The sequence below is a fragment of the Bombus flavifrons genome, chromosome 7 (genome assembly GCF_040668555.2).
Source record: "Bombus flavifrons isolate JBK064 chromosome 7, iyBomFlav1_principal, whole genome shotgun sequence".
Classification (NCBI taxonomy): Eukaryota; Metazoa; Arthropoda; class Insecta; order Hymenoptera; family Apidae; genus Bombus; species Bombus flavifrons.
In genome coordinates, this window is record NC_138448.1 from 1593149 (window position 1) to 1618547 (window position 25399).

General features: G+C 41.7%; 2 protein-coding genes across 21 annotated transcripts in view; one reads left to right on the plus strand and one right to left on the minus strand.

Annotated features, from left to right (window-relative positions):
• Positions 1-25399, minus strand: part of RpL40 (ribosomal protein L40) — a 145533-nt gene that overhangs the window by 25513 nt on the left and 94621 nt on the right. The gene's annotated exons all lie outside the window — the stretch shown is intronic.
• Positions 1-25399, plus strand: part of LOC138181818 (protein turtle) — a 156890-nt gene that overhangs the window by 8935 nt on the left and 122556 nt on the right. For all 20 annotated transcript variants that reach the window (XR_011173610.1, XR_011173611.1, XM_069117087.1 and 17 more), the window contains exon 2: positions 18966-19018. The gene's annotated coding sequence lies outside the window, so the exon portion shown is untranslated. The remainder of the gene's footprint in view (positions 1-18965; positions 19019-25399) is intronic.

Genomic DNA, 25399 nt, shown 5'->3' on the forward strand with positions numbered 1-25399 from the left:
GAACGACACGTAAGAAACAACGACGTTAAGAAACAAAAAAAGAAAACGTTTAAACGGCACTTAAATGGTGTTAAAGGATGATGTAGCATAGCAGCGTGTAACTACGCGTTCTGGATACTGATGATGATTCGTGGGAAAAAATGAGCTACCGTCGTAGATCGAAAAGATGCAGCAGGTTTACCTCGCAATAAAAAATGAGCCGAGGCTCGTAAAATCTGAGAAGAAAGATACACTGTTGCCAACACTTGATCGATTCTGGTAATTCATGATACAAAATGCAAATCATTTTACTCGGCTAATAAGATTGCAGCTGGTTTCGGACTTCCTTACGTGCTCGAAGGAACAGATTATAAGCAAATGTTAGATGTCTTGTTGGTTGATATTATGCTATATATGTACATATATACGTGGCATGTAGTTCGTCGTCACGGAACCAAATATCGATATTACTATCTAAGGCAGATGTCAATTGAAACCTCGTAATACAGTAACACTTAGTTTACAATCCGTGTCGCGATACAAAGTGTACCGTTCTATGTGAGCATGAATAGAATCTTGAAATCGAGTCCTAGTATCTTTACAAACGTATCGGTTATACGTCGGTAGTCGCGTATCTCCAGACATGAAATACCTTTAATTCAAGTTTCTTATTTCGCCTGAAGCAAGATGAAGAGTATATTCCGTTCGACGCGTGCAAACGTGACTAGACATTTTTCCGCAATTGCAGGCATTCAGGGTATGCACTCTGACTTCTACTAATTTTATGGAATTCAATACGATCACGTCGTCATTGGTCCTTATTCACGTGTGATTCGTGTGCTCGGAGTACCGGTTTGAAGATATCTTGTTACGTTCTCGTTGAAACGCGACGGAGGGAAAAATGCAAGCAGCAAAACAGTGTAATAAGCGTTCGTGATTTGGTCGAACGTGTCAATGGAGAAAGATGAGGGCCAGTAGATGAATATATTCGATGAATATGTTACATGCCGAGACAAAATCGGAAGAGAGGAGAAAGAAAGAAGAAAGAGAATACGAATAGCATGAGAAACGAATCGGAAAGACTCGACTTGATTGAAGTCGCTTGCGACACTCAAGGAAGAAAACCACTTGAGGCAAAAGTTTCTTCGAATTTCAAATAATCCTGAATGGATAGCAATTTGTGGGTCGGGGATTCGGAGTTTCAACTGCTAAAAACTTTTCTGCATCTCAACTTTTCACTATTCAAAAAATGCGTTCCATGGCAACTACGCAACAACCCGTTTTACTTCTCTTTTCTTATTGCTTCGAGCGTTTGCATCGACGTAAACGCGTGATTTAGCGCAGTGTATTCGCTTTGAAGCTTTTGGGAAAATATCTATCTAATTATAAATTATAACGCACCTGTTACGATTATCTAATATTTATAAATTTCAAAGATGATACAATCGGTTCTGCTCTCATAATAATTGATAAATTAATTTCTCAGCCTGAATTGCGCCAACAGGTAATTATTTTTTCATATTACATTCTCTATATTATGTGTAAATAAAGTGAATTTTCAACGTCAGAAATGAGTTCAAGTTCCGCGTGTTCTGTAAGTGAAGAACGTTATCTTCGCATCGTGGTACTCCTTCTTTCTCGACTTTGTTCAAAAGGTTGATTTTCCCACAAGGAGTCTTCGTTTTCGTGCGTATCGTTTGTATCTTCCCGACCAAGTGTCAAATACCTGTAGGGCAGCAGCCGCTACTTTAGACACCGAGGATGTGGTTTTACCTGAATCAAATTCTTCGAGATCGTTCGACCGATTTGAATCCTACGGGACGATACTATCCATAATTTTAGAGGAAAAGATTCCATTTTAGGTGTTAGATACTCGAGTAATGAGACAAGTGACTTGTATCTCGAAGATCGATGAAATACTTCAACGTGCTTCCAATTAATTAGCGACCTGGCGGACGATCGGCGTTTCCATTGGTATTCGTTCGAGATCGTGCGAGTACGTTGACATTTCCCTCATTTTCCAAGGAAACTTCGGGCTGACGATCAACATCGTAGTCTTTGCCGTATTGCATTCCTTGCTCTTTGGCGTTCCTGATACAGGAATTTACTAGTGACCCTTGGGGCATCCGTTAATCTCGAGATCATCGGATTAAAGCGAATTCGTATCGTCCACGCAAGAATAGAGTAGAATACGAGCTAGTATTATTGATCGATGACTCTGATGTTCCGTGACTACACCATGTATTTAAATACTTTTCTGCGAAATACAATTCGCGTTCGTGAATGTTCGCCGAGCAAAAATGAATTTTCTATTTACGGTCTTTTCTTCTTGACGTCCGACCATGTTTACCGTTAGACCTTTACGAAGAGAGTTTCGATTCGAGCGCAATAGCACAAAGTTTGACGGAAACATATGGTGACGTGGCATCGTCAGATCTAAATCGAAATTATTTCAGGAAGCGACTTTGAGTAGAAGCTATCCGCGTGTGTTACATGCTTCTCCTCTACCGCCACCTTGCCCTCAACCCTTGGGGCATCTGTTAATCTCGAGATCAACGGATCAAAGTAAGTTCGTTCCAACTATACGAGAGGAACGGACGAAACGAGCTCTATTCCCTTTCTCCATCTGCTACTCTTGTACCCTCTCCCTTTTCTCCTCTTCTCTCCTGCTCACTCTTATTCTCGTCCTCGGTTTCCTTCTTCCTATCGTTCCCCTCGTCTTCTCTTCCACTCAGTATCAAAGTTGGATATTTTGCTGGAATTTTGCCGCGTGAGTGTACGAACGTTGAGTATTTTCCGGCTACTCTTGAATTCGTTGTACCGAACCAACGCGGCACTATCTTTGGTGTTCGATAGTAATTATGTAGCTGAATGAAACATTTTAATTATACGACGGGTGAGCTTTGTGCTCGGGATTAAATGCATGCCTCGGGCAGAACGCGCTCGTCAAACGTTATCTCTTCACGAAGAAGTTTAATGAAATTGTGTTTTCCATGGCTGAAAATACCTTTAGCCGTGATAGAAACAAGAATACATTCGTACGAAGAAGTACCGAATGGCATTGGCACCGTTATCGTTGAACAGTGTTTCAAATAGTAAAATTTAGTCGCGTATAGGCGATCATCGATAGTCACGTTGATAAACGCGCTGGAACGCGGAAAACTAGATCGGTATAACGCAATCTCGCATTACGAAACACGACTCAAGGCAAGGAGGTTGATTAGTACGTTGAATCAAGGCGTTTTCATGCATTGGTCATTCATGGTTCCTTCAACTTGCCCGTGTTTGTAAACATAGGAGCACGCCTGTAGGATTACTCACAGGCTGGATACCGGTCTGGCCGATACTCGACAGCACTGGTTTCGCCTAAACTGTTCTCATATACACGACCCGATTTTTCTCCGTGACTTTCTTGTGGAATTCCTCTCATCTAAGTAGTTATTAGCGCAGCGGAAAAGGCGGAAACAGTATGAAAAAACGGAAGAGACATCGGTCATGATCATACTAGACTAAGAAACGTTGTTGGTCGATGAAGCGAGCGAGTGGCAGGCGAAGAAAAAGATGCGGCTGAGCCGAGAGAAGATGTTGGGCGGATTGGAGGAATCGTGGACCACGGATGGTAGGATCAGAACCACGCAGATGGGCATGAAGCAAAGGGAGAACCTTGGTTCCGTGATGGTGGTAGGGATGGAACGTGGTTTGTTCACTTTCCCGAATGATCAGCTCGCTTCCTCAGGGCGCGGTTGCGACCTCCTACCAGTTGAAGGATTGTTCTTGACGAGAATTTCAGCCATAATATCGTTAAATGGATGGTCGTCTGTTACTCGTTAACTTTATCATTGCATTATGATATCGTTACACGGTCGATCTTTACGTCTTCTTCAAGTTTAAACATTTTTCTAACACGTCCTGGTCGTATACGTGATACGTGGATCAAGTACTGTCGTTGTACGTAAGTCGGAACTTTCAAGCTAGAATAATGCGTAGGTATGCAAGGTCCGTGTGAGATGGTGGTTTGCGCAGTACTCAAAACTAACTTCTTGAAATGGCTAAAAGTTTTTATAGAGTTTCGTGAGTACAAAAGAAACGTACTTTAACACCGGAATGTTATCATGGCCGGGGTTGTTTCAAGTTGTTTCCATAAAACCAGTTTCTTAAAAACTGTGTACACTTTCAAGTAGTGTTTGTAAGTAGAACTACGTTGTACATTGTATCGCAAAGTTATTTATATCAATTGCAATTTTATCGAAAGACAGTTACGACCCAACGAGTTGTGAATGAAAGAACAGGGAGGTCTTCATTTTCAATAATAATTGTCAAATGAAAACGTATCACTGCGTTTGTATTGATACAATTAAAAAAATAAGATTGGAACGTAATTTTGACGCGTAGATGAATACGGAAATTTCATCGAAACTCGTCGAATCGTAAAACACAGTTAGAACGTTTCGCAAGAACGAGAGGTAGGCACCTTCGAGTCTGAGTGTCCCCTTAAGAAGGATCGTTTCGGAATTTCTGACGGGAACCGGTTTTTAAAAATCGTGCAAACTTGGAAGTAGTATCCACCGGGCAAAACTACATCTACCTGGCTTGTAGATGCCATATTATTACCTGTAACGATCGCGGTCGGCTAACTCCACGTTGTAACAGCAGCAGTCGTAACCCTGGTGTTAAAGGAACATTCGAACGCGACTGTGATGGGCACTCGTGGTCAGAGCAGTCGAAACTAACTTTGTAGAATTGCTGAACCCGGTTGCAGAGTTTGGACCGGAAGGAAGGAAGCTGTCTTCACGCTTGAATGCCTTTGCAAAGACCGTCACTTAAACATTGTGTGGATGCTGTGAATGTAGTTAATGAATCAATTGTACGGTATTGCACGGTGTTGCGAGCAACGCGATGTTTCGCCTATTTTTCTTTCTTCCTTTTGACTTTAAATATTGCCCCTAACCGAAATAGCAGACCACCCTATTAAAAGTGAAATTAAGATTTCTTCTGAAGACATACTTTATAATCTAAACATTTGACAAGGTTTTTCCTAAACAGCGTACACGTCTTTTCTTACTAGAACGCAATTGTTGGTGGTTAACGGTCGATAGATAGAGATTTCATAGATTGTATTACGCGTTTTGGCAGCGGTTCTTTGTGCTTTTATCGTGTGTGGTCTAACCTTCTGCCTCCTCGTATTTACTGCGTTTTTTGCTCTGTGACAAGCGAAAATTGGCTTGTCATCGAGGGTTTCACGTACTAGATTCTAAATGTTTCGCACCGGCATCCCGTTAAGGTTGGAAAAACGGACAGTCATTGTAGCGTGGTCGATCGAATAGTGGTGTAACTTAATGTCTCTGCGTAGAAAAGAATACTCTTGAACGAGCTATCAGCGTAGAATATCTTTGTCGAGGTTTTCATCTCAAGATCGAATAAAATCAATTGATACCTAGCTATTAGGCAGTTTTTTCATAAGTAATACACGATCGAATTATCCTTTTTTCGTACGATTATCAAACTGACTGCGACGAGTCGTATGCGAAGCGAGTCGGAGTCGAGACACATCCAAGGTGAACCAGTGTTCGAAGAGCAGTGCCACGAATACCTAGAGGTACTCTACATACATACTTGGTTGCTGGACGTTGCTGGCGCATGTCGTGCGTAACCTTAAGTCTCTGTTACGATTCTGTACATCCGTACGTTTGTGTAAATGAGTTGTATCTATAGACGATGGTATGTGATATTCCTCAAGTTAATCGAAAAAGAGATATCGATTAAATGTGTTGGCTTCGCAAACTGGCCGAATTCGATCCTTGGATGAAGATTCGTCCGCTTTCTTGGAACGTGTTTGTCATATTGTTTTTTGATTTATCGATGTTTTACGTATTCCACGCGCATAATGACTACCTTTATAGGTGTCGTAACAGCTGAAAAGATATTGGGCTACCGAAACTTATGACCCTCGTGAGACCAACAAAGGTAGGATTCGGTATTTGCAGGAACCTCAGCAAATATCCTTTTCGACCGATTTATCACGGTCCCAGTTCCCGTACTTTGAAGACCAATTTTGAAGTTTTCTCCGCATCCTGCGGATTATTCTTTGAAAAGCCAGTTTCTCCGTAAATCCTTGCACATGGGAATGTCGTGAACGTAGGACCTTCCTCGACGAATATACGGCTGAAGAAATGAATCTTGTTTTTTATTGTTACTAAGTCAACCGAGTCGCCTGCCTACTCGAACCGGGGCAACGTTTAAAACGTTTTTCCGAAAGAAATTCTTCCGGAAGAATTGTTCCGCGCGCTTATGCGTGTATATCAGGAAAATTATTTCATTAGGAATCACACGATTTTGACTGGAATATAAAATAGACTTTGTTCGGCTTGTCGATATATAATCCGAGCTGTCTTTGTCTCTTTCTCGGAACGAGATCGAACATCATTTCCGAGCAGATCGGGAACGATTTACGAGTCTGTAAATCTTTCCCTAGAGGGATTTTCGTGGCGGACAGGCAACGAACCGTGTGATAGGATGTGAGGAGAGAGAAAAAAGAAAATACCGGGAAAAGCACGGTCTCGTTTCCCAACGACGCGACGATCCGAGCAAGGTCGGACGCGTACACAAGCCAGCCGTTATAAATTCGTGTGTCCTGGAAGCCATCCTCTCGCTGCACCTGTACCTGCATTATCCGTAGCACAGCTGTGAGCAGCGCCAGCGCGTTATTCGCTGGCAATAAATCGAGTTCTAAGTAATGGCCGATCGAAGCCGCGGTTCCGTGTTCTCCGGGATCAGGAATAAAGGGAAGCCATCCTGTCATTCGTCTTTAACTCCTTTCCCGGTATTGTCCGCGTACATATACACAGCCATCTTTGGCTTCGATTACAACGGCAAACCAATTCGTCGATGTATTAGAACAGTGTCTCTAATCGCGTTCGTTGTCTCTTGTTTCTCCCATTTTCTAATCTATCTTCTTCTCCATTCTCTGTCACTACCCGTTACCTCCCAATTTATACCAGGAATTTCCAACAGACATTCCCAACGGAGTTGATTGAAATACACACATAGATTGCGATGTATAAATAATTCTTACTATGTTGGCTATATTCGCTTAATATCTCATCTAAACGTGTCCAGTTGTCGATACGAAGAATGTTTCCAAATTGGTCCTGGAATATTATCCTTCGTGTGTGGTTGTTGTGCATTAGACAAAGTTCTCCCCTTATAATTTAATACGCGTAACATAAAAGTTTGTAACTACGTTTATACGTTTTACGTATATGCGAGGCGATAGGAACGCAAAACTAAACCAAGCTATCAATAAATTTCACGCCCAAACGAATATCAGATTTATGCCATAAGGTCGCGGATCAACATATGTGGAGTGATGGATCAAGTACCTATCGTATATTAGCCGTTATTACCTTTTCACCTTTTTACTGGTACAAACGTTGGGCCGACATTCTCTCTGTTACGTTATGTCGGTAGTTATTAAAGCAGTTGAGGTTATCGCATCAATGGAAGCAGCGTTTGTTCGCCATTTGCGCGACTTGGTCAGAGGACGTAGCAATCAGCGTTTTAAAGAGAATTTCCGGGGTACATGGAACGCCGCGGTACAGAGAGTGACGCGATGCGGCATGGTAGCGCACAATCTATCGGAAAATTACGAAAGCAGTTAATATTTCCCGGCAAGGCTCGATCGAGGTTTCCACGAGATGGAATACGACGAATTAGCAAACAGTTGCGGGACACTTACTCGAATCACAATGCTTGAGGGATCACGATAGGGCTATCATTTAGCTATCCTAGCTAAATTTATAAATGTCGACCTAGCTGTTACTTCATATTTTAATTAACGGAATGCCCGTGGAATTACCAACAATCAGTCTGAAAATACCTATTAACCGAAGCATCGGCGTCAGCAGCTGCAATTAATGTAGCGCAAATACATATCTAGTTCGTTTGTGGCTTGGATTGTACATTGATCACCGACCTTTTTGAACGCGATTTCGAAGTAGGCCTGATACCCCCCTAGCTTCGCAATCTTCTCGATGTCATTACAGAATTCGAATCGAAATCATGTTTAAGTGTCCAAGTATCGTCCATCAATGCTTATCTTTTGCTCCACAGAGTCATAGCTTTCTTGCGATTTGTGCACTCGAGTACGATCGAAGGCAGACCAGTTATTGGAGTTTCCTTTCTCGAATAAAGTTACCGAAGAACGACTGTAATACCGAGGCGGTCGTTCCCATGATATGATGTTTTCGGAGCTCTTTTACAAGCGTGCGGTCGCATCGATGCCGAACAAGGCCGCATGACGTTTTCGATTCATTCGGTGCTGTTCGTTAGGTGCGTTTTCAACAGCAGGCTCTTCCTTTTTCGCTTGACCGTTTGGCTCTGTCTCATAAAAGATATCAAGTAGGAAGGATCGACGATCGAACGTAAAATCGTCTCCGATTGTCTGTGAAGGAGACCGCGCATTCTTTCTCTGATACTACTAAACTCGTGAACGGCAGCCTGGACAGTCGACATTCAACGACTCGCCGCGTGATCGTTAAAGGGAAAAAGTACGAGGGTTCGATGAACAAGAAGAGCCATCGTTCGAAGACGGCGAATCCATCGTTAGACTTTATTGCATTCGCTTGGAATCGACAGTTGCCGATAATACCGACAGAATCGTGTATTTGTCTAAGCTATTTCGAGAGTATTCCAATTGTCGGAAAATCGTTTAGAACAAACGCAAATTAGTTGAAATGGATCCTTTAAGGTACGATATCTCGTCAATCCGTAGTGTTTTGGAAACTATTCTAGATATTTGTGTATGTCGAAACTGTGCTTCGACATAAGCACTATCGATAGTTAAACGACGTTAACGGTGTAATTAAGTGCACCGCGCATGGGATTCTACACTAATTCGAACGCAGCCGAACGATCGTAGGTGTAACAAGCGGTGGCCGGTACCTGGTCGCAAAAAAAGCAAAAGCGAAAAAAACGAACTGGCGGCAAAAAGGTGGTTTTGACTAAACTGCAATGCACATACGGAGTAGACCAGAAACCGATAATAGTTGGTCGTTTGCAATTCTCAACTTTCGATGCGCGCAATCTCTATTATTTGTCTCTATTTTTCCCAACGTCTACTCCTTTTAGACGCATTCCTCGTGACTTCGTACACGACGTTCATGCACGATAGACGACGTGAGCCTGAGCCATCGTGTGTAGATAATCATAGGGCCGCGTGGCTGCGTCGATTGCGGTTTCTGTGCCCGGGGATGCGATGTCAAGCATTCTAGCTAACGATCGATCGTGCCAGCCAATTTTAATTAAGTTTACTCATATACCGTGATGGCGAGTTATAAAAGCACCTTGACAGACTACGCGATACACTGTTGAAACACTGTTTCTTTACTTTCGCGTACAGTACCTACATTCAGTTCCGCCGATTTGATTTCATCTTCTGTTTTTTGTACAGTTAGTTTTCGACTTGGTCTGTTACCGTCTATACTATTGTGTCACAACGAAGGATTGACGTCGATAGAGAAGTAGATAAACCGATGTTTGTTAATTTGTTGGTGCGCGTATATTCATAGCTATGTATCATCTTCCGCATATATTGCAACGTATGTATCTATGCAAAACGGGTAACGCCAAATCTGCGAGTCATTCGTTATCGTTGATTCGGTGTAGGCTTGTTGTTTCATTCTTACCGTCGTAAGAGTCAAATTATAGTAGGTATTAGTTAGATACAGATTCAATATAGTAGATTCGCATTAATTTTGGTAAATGTTGGGAAGGGTAAATGGGTAAGAGCTGACAGGTAAATTAGATAACTAAACTAGATATGAGTATCTTTTACCTGATGGCTACTTTAAGTAATTTCTTTGCCGACTTCCGTTTCTTTGCATGTAAATACAATGTTGAAAATTACTTTCACCTAGAACAGAAGTCCAAGTTCTCTTGCAGTTTGGTAGTATTGGGTTGTATGGCATTTCACGAGTACAGATTTATAGGTAGAATCGTTCGAGACGATCTCTCTACAAAATGGCAATAGATTCATCGATGTGTTTACGGACAGGACAGATTTATAGAGGCGAAAGTTTTGCATCGTTCCACACCGAAGAAGCTATGATGACGTTGAAACTATCGATAAAACGATGATAACGTTCTAGCTGGCAATACACCGATCGTGACAGTTTATATAGATCATTCTTGTTATAAGGTCAATTGATTACGAGCATAACCCGTGATATATGTCTTTCGTCTGTCATCAATCTCGCAAATGTATTTGCATACGTATATTGTCCTCAATGATACGCGATGGCTCGAGTCACCGCTTGATGAAGCGATTAACTTACGAAATGGTACCTAAATTGCGTACGAGAAGGACGCTGGTCGCGATGACGCCATTCTGAATGCAGCCTTTATTTCGGTCCACCCTCTTGTTCCCCAAGCGTGATAATCATTCGAATTTCCGGCCTTTCGGCCGTAAACGAATTGGAAAGAGCAGGACAAAGATCGCAAACAAAAACCGTGCGTCGAAACAAGATCGTGTCGTCGCTACGTTGCAACGCCTTCTGACGATCGTGTGACTTTTACTGACGATTTGGGCGACGCACCGATTGGACCAATAGGAGGTACAGGAAGAGCATCATTATAGGATTGAAGAGAAAGGGTTACCTCTTTTTCTTGCTCTCCTCCCCTTTGGTTCGTGCCTTTTGGTCATTGTCAGGGTCATTTCCAATTGGAAGTTTTAACCACCATTTCCTCTCGCCTAGCCGGTTTGTTTGTCCGATTTTATTGATCAATGCATTGCTCGCTTCCCAAGTCGTTCCTCTCGCATCACCCTCTACACTTCACTCTTTCGCGACGTTTCTGCCGTTCAGTTGGTATCGATCCGTTCGAATTCGATTAACAGTTGCAAATTTAATTACGTATAACCGCGCTCCTCCTCTCTACATTTTAGTCTTTTTCCTTTTTTTCTTTTCTTCAACTTGTTCGCTGTTCCTTCACCGAGAAGAATCTCGAATCGGATAATTTCTCTTCCCTCCTCTTTTCGTGGTATTTTCTCGATCTTTCTTTCGCCCTCGATAGAGCTTATTTTCGAGACGAATGGAACTTTGCGGGAGTGTAATTGATGGTAACAGTAAACGAAGAGCGAAAAAGAACGTGTTCCTTTCAGGTCCGAACCTGAGTTAAAGTATGTACGCGACTAACTCCTACTATTCAGTTTACTATCTCAGAGTCTTATTTTAAGATTAAAATATGCGTCGATAGTAGGAAATGTATTTGCCGGAAAAGCAAACGTTGATCTTATATATCCCGAAGACTTTTGATTCTTCCTTCCAAGAACTAAATATGTACATATTTGGAAAGTCAATATCGGCGAATCCATTTACTATATTACAATATAGCCAGTCTTGAAGCGCACAACAAATTTACCTTTGCTTTTGCATAGAATTTCGAATAGAGAAGAGTCTCTCTTACTCTTGAATATTTTCGAGGTCGAAAGTTTCGATCCGACTAATTTGATAGACAGAAAATACGGCTAAGCATCGTTTGACGCGGTTCGCCGTGACTTTGCATCCGTCTTCGTAACTTTTGTCAAAGTTATTCTCCTCGTTCAATTAAAACAGACAGCATTGCCTCGCAATGCAAATTACGCGAAACGGAACAGTAAGATAGACAAGATAAGATATGCAATGGTAAACGCCAACGGCATAATACGCAGGCTGTATTCAAAGCAGACAACAACATAGCCCCCTTAAACAAGCAGCTATTTACACCGATGATATCTGAGGTGGCGAATAGGAATCTCGCGTTAAGATTCGTGGTACCTAGCCAGGATCGTGTCAAGAGGGTGGCTGCCAAAGGCTCCACGGCATGGGTAATATGATTATTCTGCTCTGCCGGATGGCCCGAATCCGCGCGGCAAACTTTAGAAGTTGCGCGCGAGTACCACTCCAAGATAATGAAACGATCCACAAGTTGTCGAGTGTTCGCTACCTTCCTCCTATCTCCCAACCTTTCTTCGACCGTTGGCAACTCCTCTCTTTTTGCTTTGCCTTGTCTCGCCTTGCTTCGCCTCCTTCAAGATAAGCCGAAGAAACGGTCACCATGTCTTTTTTACATTTTGCGGAAAGAATGTTAAATTTCACGATGTTATTCCGGCCGTTATCGAAACTCGACAAATTGGAAGATTAAGTTTGTCGTTAATTTACAAAATTCAACGCTGATAACACAGTTATGTTATAATACGCCCATTGATTAAATCAAACGATCTCGCTACCTTTTGCTACTTGATTTAATAAAGGTCTTGAATAGCGCTGCCTTATTCTCCAACATCTCATTAGCGGTTATTTACCGAGTGAGATGAATGAAAAGTGAATTCAGGGCGCGAGCTTTATGCGCTACGTATTTCTTTATCTTGGGAGAAATGTTATTTTGACCTGTTATTTTCCTATTATGCACGTTTATGATAATAAGCGGCCCCATAAATGCCCCATTTTCATATGTTAATAGCGATTGTGTATATCGTTGGGTAACTATTATTTTTCATTACATTCGATAAAGCGTTGCTTTTGTTTACGGGAAATTCGATCTAACCGGAAGGTAATTTACACGATTTTATCGTAGGTTACGCGCTCGTTTCCAAATCGTCGCTGAACGATCGGGTCAATTAAATTTCTAAACTTGCTCTTTCGTTTTAATACTTTGGTTACTTTTCCGTAGTAATTTCCTTGGTAACCACGGAGATGTGAAGTTTATCGTTCAAATTTATTGGATAACCATTTTCTCTCCACTCGATTCTCCTATATTTCCTATCGTTGTATCACGTAGCGCAAACTTTTGAACAATATTAACGCAGCTTCTCCAATAATTCCCTCGTAAACCTCGACTGTCAGCGACATTGTTTCGCGCCAGTGGGTTTGTTAGCGAGAAACTCGTTTAGTTACTAACTTCGACCCCATCCACTTTGATAGAAGTCTTGGGTTATTCCTGCCTCTAACCTTAGTTTCTACCTTCGCCACTGAACTTACAAGTGACTGCGCACGTATCATTTTCTTTCTTCTTTCTTTCCCACGGTTTGACTCGGCGCTAAGTTTAACGACTGTGACACCCTTCAGCAACGCATATTACTACTTTTTTTCCGTACGTATAACTTTCGGCGGAAAGAAGTAAAGAAAGACAAAACTTAGGGTAAGCTGATGTATCACATCCTGCCCCTTTTTCTTTGTTCGGTCTTAAACAGTTCCTTTAAACAATGTCATTTGCGCATGGTAAAGCGTCAAAGTGAAAATACGCGACGTGAATGGATAAACCCTTCATTAAACTAGGTACAGATGTCCTTACTCTTTATCAATTACATCGTTAATGAGGTAATTCGACGTGAGTCAGTTTTATCGGAACCACTGGAAGCTACCCGTTCTTTTTTCGTATCAGAATACGCCTTTTTAATCGGCTAATGAGCAGTCAGCAGCACGACAAACCACGTCTTATTAAGGTTTTCGTTCTAAAATGAAGCTCCTTTCATATTTAGTACAATGAAATCAACTATACGATTACTGAAATGTTCTTTGAAGGTTTGTCGAGTAATTTCGTTGGAAAGATTTGGGTTAGGTATTGATAGAATTGGATGGATGTATTAGAATCGAACTCGTGTAAGTAACAAAGCTCTTTGTCGTGGAATACCAAGAGGTTGAACATCTTCCAAGAGCATGGCATCTGAAACGTTCTCTGTACCATTGCCACTGACGTTGATCGGATGGATCGGTCCAATTGCTATCGGCGACCAATGAGATCGATGTATTTATGTGACCCACATGTGCATAATGTAATAGCTCGGTCCTAGTCCGTCCTGTGCAGACGTGCCGCGACAGCTGCAGTTAATGCATCGTGAAACACGGCGTTACTATCGCTTGTCTCTATCGAAGACCAAGCGCGATCGCCCGTACATTACCGCAAATCTGCATTGTTGTTTATCTGGTTTGATGAAATTGTTACTGAAAAATCTGCTAATCCACGAAAGGCAGTCGGTCTCACCGAATCCTCTTTCGATGATTGCAATTTCGTGTTCTATACATTTTTCTTTTTTTAACGAGCAGTTCGTAAGTCGATAAAAATGTCCAAGGGATACTTGTCAGAAGAAAAGAGACGGTCGACGACTCATCGAGCACGGAGTGAACGCACTCCTACTGGGTGTGAGAATTCATGATGCCGCGATGTCATGCCATGGTGGTGGGAATTGCGTGACGTATATTGTACGCAACCTAAACAAGATATACGTATAGTACGATGAATCTTTCATCCCCGGCCTCTATTTTCTGCCACCGGTCTTTTTCTTCGCTTCATTCAGTTATTCGTAATTAGCGAATCCACTGGCGCGTGTGGTTGGCGCAATTACGTAACTGACACGTCGACACGTCGGCTCATGGACGAGAAGGGTATTATTTCGCTTAGAATAAAAGGTTCAAACCTTGCGTAAGAAAGAATAGGCTACTGCCGCGTAAACGCCATCGGTCATTTCAGCTTGATGGTCGGGATAACGACGGTGGTTTTGTTATACGCGAGGCGAGAGATCGTTTCGACGGCTTTTAAAATTAATGCGATAATGAATTCGGCACCGGTAAAATGTAAAACTGCCTAGAACGATGTTTTCTAAACTAACGACGCAAATGACTTCCTACGCTAGTAGGAAGAATTAACTACCTCGTGTATTCCTTGAGTGCTATAATTTCGAGAGAAACTAATAACATAAATCGCAAGAAAACGTACAAATTTATCGCGACAACTTTAACTTGCGTTAGAGGATGAAATTTGAAGGACGGTGTTCTATCATTTTATCTGGAAGATACTTTCCAATTCAAATGGATTATCGCTGCATATTAATGGCGAAGGTTCAAGGAAGATCTCGAGCGATTATTTAAATTTGATCTGTTTCATCCATTTCCCTCACTTCTTCCGATGCTTTTCATTCGATTTCGTTCGTGCTTGGGAACGTGGTAGGCAATTCATTAATTAGAGCCTGCACGTCGATAAACTAATCGAATCAAGACCGATGTCATCGAGGAGGTCGAGTAAATTGAACTCCGTTACGATTTTTATCGGAGCTTGCGCCGTTTTATTTACATAGAGACTTCTTATTCACGTATTCGAGAAGAAAGAGAAGAACGATTCTGTTTTCACCATCGCGTCGTGTATGCAAATTATTCGCACGAAGTGGCACCGTGGAAATCGTCGTTTGGATATTGTGGCGAATAAAGTTGGCGAATGGCAGCGTACCGCGACTGCGTTGTATTCTCAACGAAGACAATAAGACTGCAAGGTGGTCGTTGACGTGTCGTAGAGTAGGTACTGTGGATTTCACGGTCTTGGTTCTGCTATCGGTCCGCGGACTGTACTCGTGTGTCTGGAATTACGGGGAATTGCGTAAGAGCGAATTGCTCGTGTGCGTGAACGCGTGTAATTCGATTTCAAGTTCACGGAGAGAGAAAGCGGATAAACGCTTGCCACAGTACGAGCACACGCGTTATTCTGACTCGTGAGTTCCACGATCAAAGCCAACCAGTCGATTCCTTTGAATTACGTTAGCGATTCGATCTCTCGCGTACATTATTTCGTGCGACTTATCGTGAATATTACGACATAGAACGATTCTCTCTACGAGTATATCGTTCGACTTGGGACAATTTTTTGTATTGTTCTTGAGGAAAGGTAACAAGTATATTCTCTTGTGGGTATACAGGGAAACATTTTAACGATCCTCTCTGTATTTTATCACGGTTGCTTGCATGCTATAACAAGTAGTTATATGGACGAGTGAGACCGCCATGCCGCTCACCACAGGATTTCTCGTTGTATCATGGGGCGCTATATTTCCTAGCAATGGGTGGTAAAGTTTTTTCTCAGTCCGGGTTATGATATACGCTGAAATCCGAGCGTTTTCCCGGTTACGATCTTCACGATAAAGTTCTAGCTTCTTTATCCGAGATTTATCGCGACTCGCCTGTGAAGTTATTAATATTCTCGTTTTTATACGGATGTTTCACAGAATCTTCTTAGAATTCGTTTATGCTGTACATTTCATAGATTTGACACAGTTTTCCTTAACACTTTACAGAACATGAAGTATTTTTGATCCGTTTCTAATGAAATCGACCAAGAACGTAGTCATTATATATCACAGCTGTAATAGAGATTGCGTACTAAGGGGTACTCTGTGGAATAAAAATGACCGAAAATCTGACTCTTCATTAACTATCCTATTTCTGTTCTTCTTTATTCCTTTTATTCCTAGTAGTATGTAATAAACTTGTTGACCATTTTACGATACATTGTCGTTCGAGTATGGAAGCCGAGAAAGTGCTATCTTGGCGCACAAGAATCCGTATGTATTTATTCATGATCAAGCCGTGGAGAACTGTAAAGGAACATAACGAGACGCTGCTGTGTTATCTGGTTGGCATTTACACGGAAAATTATGAAGAATATTGCGAGCAACGTAAGAAACGTGACGATATAACGTATCTACCGAAATCACGAAAGTCTCATTTGGCAAAAATATCGCGTGGCACAAGCATTTACTATTCGCGATGACTTGCGTGCAACCCTCAGCCGGTTTTCTGATTCTCGAGCGCAGCCTAATTAACGAGCGTACGTAACGCGTGTAATTAAAGGGAGGGGGTAATACATTTGCCAGACGGCGGTATCACGAAGAAACGACAGGAAAACTAGGTAGTGCCACCTCTTAATGGCCCTTCCTCGCATGCTCTCGTTGGATACGCGTTCGTAAGTGTGCGAACGTTACAGTACGTGAACACGCGTGGGTTATAAAGCCACCATTTCGGGGTTCGTTGTGGGGCTCTTGCTGCCGCATAACTTGGAATTTCCGGCTGCTTCGAACACTAACAAAATTCTATTCACCGTGGTGCTTTCGGTATTTGCATCTTTATTCTATTCGACCATGTCGTTCGCTCACGTCCGTCTTTCATCCTTTGGCCGTGCAAAGTTTTACTATGGACAGAAGATGAAATCCATAATTTTGAATAAAAAAGATTGCGGTGGTGCCTAATCGGATATTCGAAAGGTGGTGCGCGCTGCAAATTATGCATTCTAATGTTGCACGCGTGAACGCGTGCAAGTGTGCGAGTGTACGCGCAAACAAAGGGTCGTGTGAGAGGTGCTGTTGATTGCCTTGTGTCCGCAGGGTCTATCGATTCTTGTTCGGCCGAGAATTGAGAGATTGATCGGAAAAAAATTCCGATCTCTGATTCTGTCCGTCCACGTGGCATTCCCTGGGTTCATTCGTTTCGGTGAACTGTCATCTCACAGGCTTTAATTTATGACATGCTCTTGACACGACCAGTATTAAAATCCATAATGAATGAGCAATATGAATTATATGTGCGCTTCGTGACTAATCATAGTCAAGCACTCTGCAACATTCGTTCAAATATAATTTTCGTTGCGTCGAATTCCCGGGCTGTTTTAAATGGGCGATGTTCTTTTCAAGTAGGGGAATTAATATTCTGGAGCACGCAATGCGCTACAAGATATCATCATTTTACGTAGTTAATCGTCAGGCCATGTGAAACACTTGTGCTTACTTCCCTTTCCTCCCAGTTTATTCCACTGTTATTTCTGACTAGCATGCGATTATTACCGAACAGTCATAATTTAGAGAAAAAGTCTCGGATAGAACGCGTATTAAGAAAAGAACAATTAAAATAACATATTTTTTCCTGGACAAATTTGTTATCCTTTTGCGAGAGAAATATCAAATCGAAAAAGGGTGTTTAAAAAGTTTTAACAAGAGAGACAAACTATGGAGAGCCAGTAGCAATAAACAACAAACAAAAGCAGATAGGTTACATATTCTTCGCCGTTCTTAATGTATCCTTCATATTAATTACGTTTTATTCTTTTCTTTTTTTTTTGCATGCGTGCCTTTTTATCATACGGAAACAAAACTTGCTATATATAGAGTGGTTGGTAACTGGTGGTACAAGCGGAAAGGGGGTGATTCTACGCGAAAAAAGAAGTCGAAAATATAGATTAAAAATTTTATTTTTTTAAATTTTTTCTTTTTTTAATTTTTTTTAAAAGTCTACAGTGAGATCCGTTATAACGGGATGTGATAAAATGCAGGCGTACCGAGCGAAAATTCAAAGTCGATTTTCTCGAAAACAAAGCCTCAAACCAAAACTTTTTATTGTATATTTTCGACTTCTTTTTTCGCGTAGAATCACCCCCTTTCCGCTTGTACCACCAGTTACCAACCACCCTGTATACATACCTTTCACTGGCGAACTAAAATTATCATCGTTAAAATGGGCGATTCTTTTCATGATTCTCGTGGAATTCTCGATGATTCATCATTTCGATAAATATTTAAATACTCTAAGACAATTTAACAAATTTAATAGTATCTGAATATATCGATTGTTTTCACAAGAATCTCTGCCGCGAAATTGCGCGTTTTCTGTCTCGTGGTTACTAAAAAGCTTCAAACGGCTTTATGTATGAAAAAAAGAATTAATAAACAACAAGACATAATGTTCTTTTTGCACGCAAGTCGACTAATCATCTGTTTTACACGGGTTAAAGCGATAAAATCATCTCGAGTCGGTTCCTTCTGTGTCGTTCTTTCTTTCCTCTTTTCCTCGAATATCAAGTTTCCTTTCTAATTATTCGCGCATCTTTGCGAACGTTTGAAATGTAAAATTATTCCTGGGTAATGTACTCTGTCCTCAAAAGGCCAAGCGTATCTTGAGGTTGTGCAGGAAACTCGGACTAAAAGCGGGAGTTTTAATCAGTTAGATGCTCGAGAAGTAACTTAAAGGACGTTGCTACGATTATTGCAGACAATGGACAATGTTTCAATTACGACTGGATGAAACGAAAGGTTTCTCGGTTTTTCTTCGCGATATTAATAAATATGTACCAATGAATATTTGGAACATATACTTATATGTAGTACGTCTAAAATAATGCAGATTTCTTTTGTGTTTCAGATTTCAAACCGCTAGCAGAGAGATTCGTCGACGAGTCGGAGCTACGCGAATCAGTAAGTTTCCTTCTTCTATATATTACGATTACGATTGTAAACTATAAACCACGTGTTTGTACAAAATTTGGAATAATCAGTGTCTGTCGAATTACCGTAATATCCACGGCAACACGAAAAGTTTTCTACTTAAAGTTAACCGTGCGTATGTTTTTCTAATGTATAAGCATGTGTGCACATGGATAATTTCGTTGTGGCATAATTGACGCGAAAGAATTTGACGTACTTGTGGTTGAAAGTGCACTTTCGTATTCGAATGTGTTATCAAAGTCGGTCGTATCTGTCACGGTGATTGGAAGATTCTTTACGAGGAGAAAAAAGAACACGAAGAAAAGAAAGCAGAGAAGAAGAGGATACGGAGAACGGAGAAGTTAGCATTCCTTCTCACGGACGAGTTCACTGTAATTTTCAACTATTCACTTGCTTGCTTTTACGTCTCCGTACCGCCTCCCCATTGCGATGGAAAAACTCGTCTCAGTTCAGAGTAAGGGATGTATCGAACCAAAGGAACCTACCTACATCGAGGTTTTGTCGTCCACTTTGATACATACCGCTTCTTTCGCCATTTAGATCCCTTATCTTTTTCCAAAGAATTTAACATTCTGCACAAACAAAGGTTCAACCTTACTTTAGAATTATGTTGTATCTCACATATATATACTCGTCACTGACAAAATTTACCTCTAACTTGATCGCGATGCGTTTATTTGTTTTCTTTGGTTCTTATTCTCCTACCTCGTTCGCCAACATCTAGGATAAAAAAGAAACGAGAGGAACATATTTTTACTGCATCGTACTATTCGCATACTAACATGCCTACCGTCATGATGAATACAAGCATCAGAGATGCGGCAGGCGAAAAAATCTCGGTAGAGTTGGCGAGTTTAATTGAAATCAAGCTTGCATTGCCAGGATCTTCTTTTGGTGTAAATAGACACGCTCTCCAGATGAAAAGAAGAATAGGCCCATTTAGATGTAGATGAAGTACTGCACGATATCAGCATAGAGTAAATTTAGCGTTCAAATCATGCTCGACTATTCCTGTAACTGCGTTTAGCTGTTTTTGCCATTTCGTTGTACTTTTGCGTTTCACGCTTTCAAATCGTGTCAAATTATTTTACCTTTTTCTGGGACTCTCGGCTTCTGTTCAGTAGAATAGGCGAATCTTGCAAAGAACTGAACACAAATTTAAACGAATTTTAACGAGTTAGCTAGTGGAACGGTATTCTGTGTTTCGAGCAAGCAGGTGTATTGAATTGTCGATATAGCTTGTTCATTCTCCACTATCGACACGGCATTATGGTATCACCGTTAAAATCCGCTACAGCCAGCACGTTATGTATGCACAATTTTATTATTTATCGTAGGGCTTTTACGACAAAACAACAAAAAATCTTTCTAACAAAAGTTATCTTCTGGTACCCTCAGAGCGCATGGATTTACACGCCAGAATTTACAGCAACTCATATTCATCCGCACGTTATTGCCTTGTCTTTTTAGTATTCACCGAAGCAAGGGAAATCCTGAAGATGGAAGGTTCATCGATATTGCTTTCCTTCCATTTCTTTATCGCGAAACGGGTCTTTCCCGAAGTCTTTGTCGATTTCGGTTCATCGTTGCATTCCCCGTCACTTCTGTTCGTTCCAGCGCACCTCGATTTTTCTCCCGGCGTTCTTTCTTTGTCGCGTTCCGCAGCAGTCGATAATACGGGTGATATATTAAAGTAGAACTATATTGTGTCGAATATACGTGGAAGGTGTAGAACGATCGGTTGATCCCAAGAAGGAGACGCGAGGAAAGTTTGGAAACGCCTATACCTGGCTGATGTGTGCGACGGTAGGATGATGGCCTTGATCGTTTTACACGCTGATTTTTCCGACTCTTTCGATTCCTTCCGTGACATTCGTGAAATTCATTCGCGACAGATCCGCGATCTACCATGATATCGTCGACCCGATTCATCTCGGAAATTCGTCACGCAACTTGACGCTCTTCCGCGCGATGCTCAATGATGATTCGTCTCTCTTTCCATCGGGCTTTTTCCAACTTCGTTGCCGTTTCTCGCATGCCGTACAGTAGCTACTTCTGTCGAGAACTCGATGCACGCGGAAACATGTGTTCTCAGTCGCGAGAGTGCTATTCTCTCTCGGTATTTCTATCGCGGAAAGGCGGAAGAATGGTTGGCTTCCGCATGTCGAAAACTTTTGCGAATTTAAGCAGCTCTAATTGTAAACTTATAGGTCGGTAGTAATGGCCTGGCGCGTGTTAATAATACCGTTTATATTACTGGCGTAAAGCGTTTTTGACGTTCCACTGGAATTGGCGAGGTCGCGATACGAAGCTAAAATTCTCTGGATGGCTTGGATTTAATTTAACGACTCGCTCAGCGATCGTACGTTATATTCAACGGAATATCTTTATATTCACTTCCCTGAGCGAACAGTTAAACCATTACTCCAGCAACGTTACTTCCATTCCCATCGACGAACCTTTCGAGTTTACATCTCGATCCTTTCCTACGTCGCTTCGCTACGCACAAGTACGCGACCGTTGTAGATAAAGCGAACTTTATGTAGTACACGAAAACCACGGTATATATAAAATACAAAAGCGAACTTCTGTTCTCTCTCTCGTTTGTTCATATTTTACAATCCTCCGGCTGACGTCGTCGAGAGCAGCTCTCTCGGAGTTGGCAGCAACGAGCTTCTGTTAAGTCGTTCGCGATGGCGAAATCTTATCGTTTAGTTTATTCCACTGCTGCCAATATTCCGGTTAGTGCTCGAAGAAAGGAAACCTAGCGGAAATGAATAGGGAAAATGTAAGAAAGATGAGTGAAATTTAAATCCATTCTCGTCGTTTCTTCGATTGTATATTTTCGAGTTGTTTTACAGGAGGTATTGGAACTTTGTCCCCCCCCCCCTGACCCACAAATTGTGAGACATTGATACGTTGAAAAGCAAAATGGCGCTTTCAGTATATAATTTTAGAAATTCACGAACAAGCCAAGAGTAGCAATTGATATAGCGTGAAGTAACAAGTAATGCCCATTCGTGAGGATATTTTTGCGAAGACTCGCATGTGGAAAATCTCGCGTTATTCATGGCACGTCTGGTGTATGCACATATTACATTTCTGCGTAAGGGATACGGGTACGCTTGTACCGACTGGGAGATGATGCAGGAAAGGGTGCGGAATGGAGCTCTTTTAGAGCTAAGTGCATCCAGCCCTTGAAGCGTCTCGTTTGCCGTTTTACAGCACCGCCGCGTTCGAGCCAAGTTCTCCTCGCTGAAAAACTGAGATCTTGCTTAGAAAATACATCGTTTTAGAAAAGATCGATCAATTATGCATATAATATCGCGCAATTATAGAGGTTCGTGTGACTAGAAAGTATTCGCTGTCGTTAAAACGGAAGAACAGTATGAACGCCGAGCGTTTAAACCGCGGTTGTTGATACAGTTGTTGATGAAAGATCCTTGGAATTAGAAATTACCAGAAATTAAAAGACAAAAGTAAAGCCAAAGCATACCATTACGTGAAAATTTGTCTCGAAGCTGGAACCTATTCGATCGATAAAGTACAAAGCGGTGTGCCTTTAAGAAATGAATCTTCTCGCGATATAATGTCGTTACTAAGTATGTTGCGCCACACTTGGACCGGAGCAAGAGTAAGGTTAAGTCAAAGAAATGGCAGAAAATTGCACTTATCCGAAGCTAAGTACACGTCGCGCTTAAAACGACTCCCCAGACGGTTTCCAACTCGATGAAACACCCCGGAGCGTGGAGAAACGAAAGTACCAATAAGTTTCGCGAATCGGATGTCGAGTAAATTGTCAAAGGAGCGTCGCATATGCAGCCTTCTTGGATAGAATTGTTTCGACTCGATGTTCTGGATGGAACCATTGGTGGCGTAGGATCGACGTAGATAAGGACGTCGATATGCGCGCGAAATTCGATACATACAGGAGCAAAGGTATCGTGTCGCTTCACTGCGTCTAAAGGAGACGAAAGTGAGAAATAGAAAGCGGAGGGAGCGAGAGAGGAAGAATAATAATCCAATGTGTTTCCTATGCAAATGGTCACGAGGAAAGCAAAAATATTCCATGATAGGTTTATCCCTTGTTTTATACATTCATGACGTGCACTTTTATGCATTCACTTTTACGGGCCAGAAAGCGACTTCTTAGTGGAGTTGAGAAGGAAGCGTGCACTGAGCGAGGAAGGTGACGCGAAGTAGGTTGGAGGTGAATGGCTGTCTCGACGTAAATCTGCTGTCATTTCTGTTTCACTTTTCTTTACCCGTCTATCTCTCACGATCGGATGTTATTGAGCTCGAAGTCATTAGCCTCTTCGATTAATTCACCATAGAATAGATTTTCATTCGTCGCTTTGCAAGAATGCGTTTGATCATGTCGGACATTATTTCCCTAGCAATTCGGTCAGCGATTGGTAAGTAATTTTTCATTTCTTCAGTACGTATGTAATTCCTTCACATGTATGTGGCACTCTTGGGTCAATTTCTTGTTCCAGAGGAAAAGTTTACCCGGTTCTGAGCCGGGCTATAAGGTTGAAACTTTATCGGGAGGCTGTGGAAGCATGTTCTTTGGCAGGTTTTCATGTAAGGGATGGAACGCTCGACCCCGATCGTAGAATAGCTGGGATTTCTCATTAAATACGACTAAACGATCGAGACAAAAGGAGGCCAGGTTTTCCACGAAGGAAAGACGAGACTGATTCAGTAGTTCGAGCAAATAATGAAATCAATCGCGCGTTTCTATTCTAGTACAAGGATCTGGGTTGCGCTGTAAAGGTCGTAAAGCTTTTGAATCTTTATCGATTTCGCGTTTCAGTCTTGATATCTATCGAAGTAATACGTTAGCTGTAATTACTTTTATGTATATATATTTTGCTCTAATACCGCTCCAAAGTAAGTACAATAAAAAAAAGGAATATTTTGGAATAAAAGAGAATCCGACGCGGTAGAGGGATGAATTCGCGTGTTCGAGGTTTGCCGCAAACAGGAGATTTTTTCTTCACGGTCAGTGAGAGAACTTAGTCTCGTTTTTTAGCCTTCTTTACGGCTGGTGTAAAGTTACTTGTATACCAGGTAGACATACTGGCGGGTTCCAGATGCGCGACTGAAACATGTGTGTGTTTAGATAGCGGCTGACCGCTTCCGGCATAGAAGCATGGCTTCTTCGTAGTAACGCGGTGTCTCGAGCTATTTTCTTCCCTTACTTTTTTTAACGGAGGAATAAGGCTGGAGAAAATTTCGTGTATATTTCACGAGAAAGAGTGCAACGGTGTCTTATTATATTATCGAGGATGTGGTTTCTCAGGGATCGGAAACCGTATCAGAAGGTCTCTCGTTCGGTGCTCCATCGTTGTTGATCCGTTTTCTACGGGGTTTTCTACGTGTTTTCCTATTCTTTCTTCTCTCTGTCAAAGCAATTCATTCGTTCTGTGAATAGATGAGCCAGAAGAATGGAGACAACGAGCCTTGCAGTAAACTTTGCAGGAATTGGCTTGTCCTTGCTGGGGATTTTAATCCCAACAATTTGTTCGTTGTTCGATGAGCAGGTGATTAAAATTTTCTAGATCGCTGGGTACAAACAGCTCGTTATCTGGTGATGTCTTTGCATCGACAACGGCAATTTCCATTCCAAGTCATTACTGAGGCTACTGGGCAAGAAACAAACAATAGGGGGGATAAGAATTGGAGACAACTATGTTTCCGCGTTGATTTCTATGTTCGCGGTGAACGTTCGACACGCGGAACAAGAATAAAGAGAGAAGAAACGAATAGAGGCATTGAAATTACCGCGCGATATGAGAGAAGAGAGGTTGATAAAGGAAAGAGGTTAATAGAGAAAGAGGTTGATAGAGAAAGAGGAAGTAAGACGTGCGAAACGGAGGTCGTAAGGCGTAGATAGATAGATAGATAGATAGATAGATAGATAGATAGATAGATAGATAGATAGAGAGAGAGAGAGAGAGAGAGAGAGAGAGAAAGAGAGAGAAAGAGAGAGAGAAAGAGAGAGAGAGAGAGAGAGAGAGAGAGAGAGGAGTATGTGTGTACGTAACATTCAGCAGCATTATTGCGGACGCGCCGATTCCACTCTGGTCGAGTGATTTTCCCCCTCGTCTCGTATCACAACCGAACCCGAGAAAATTTTCTATCGTGTCGGATGCGGACAAATGACGTGGAAAATCGGAGGGTATGCTCCTTTAGTCCGCTGCAACCTTTTACTTTCTTCCTTTCCTTTCGAACTTGTTTTGAACCGCGTGACCTGTACAACCTCGTTAATGCTACCGACAGCTCCACCGTTTTTCTCTGTATAGACTACTATTTAGAGCGTCCCTGTTTATCACAAAAAAAAAAGAA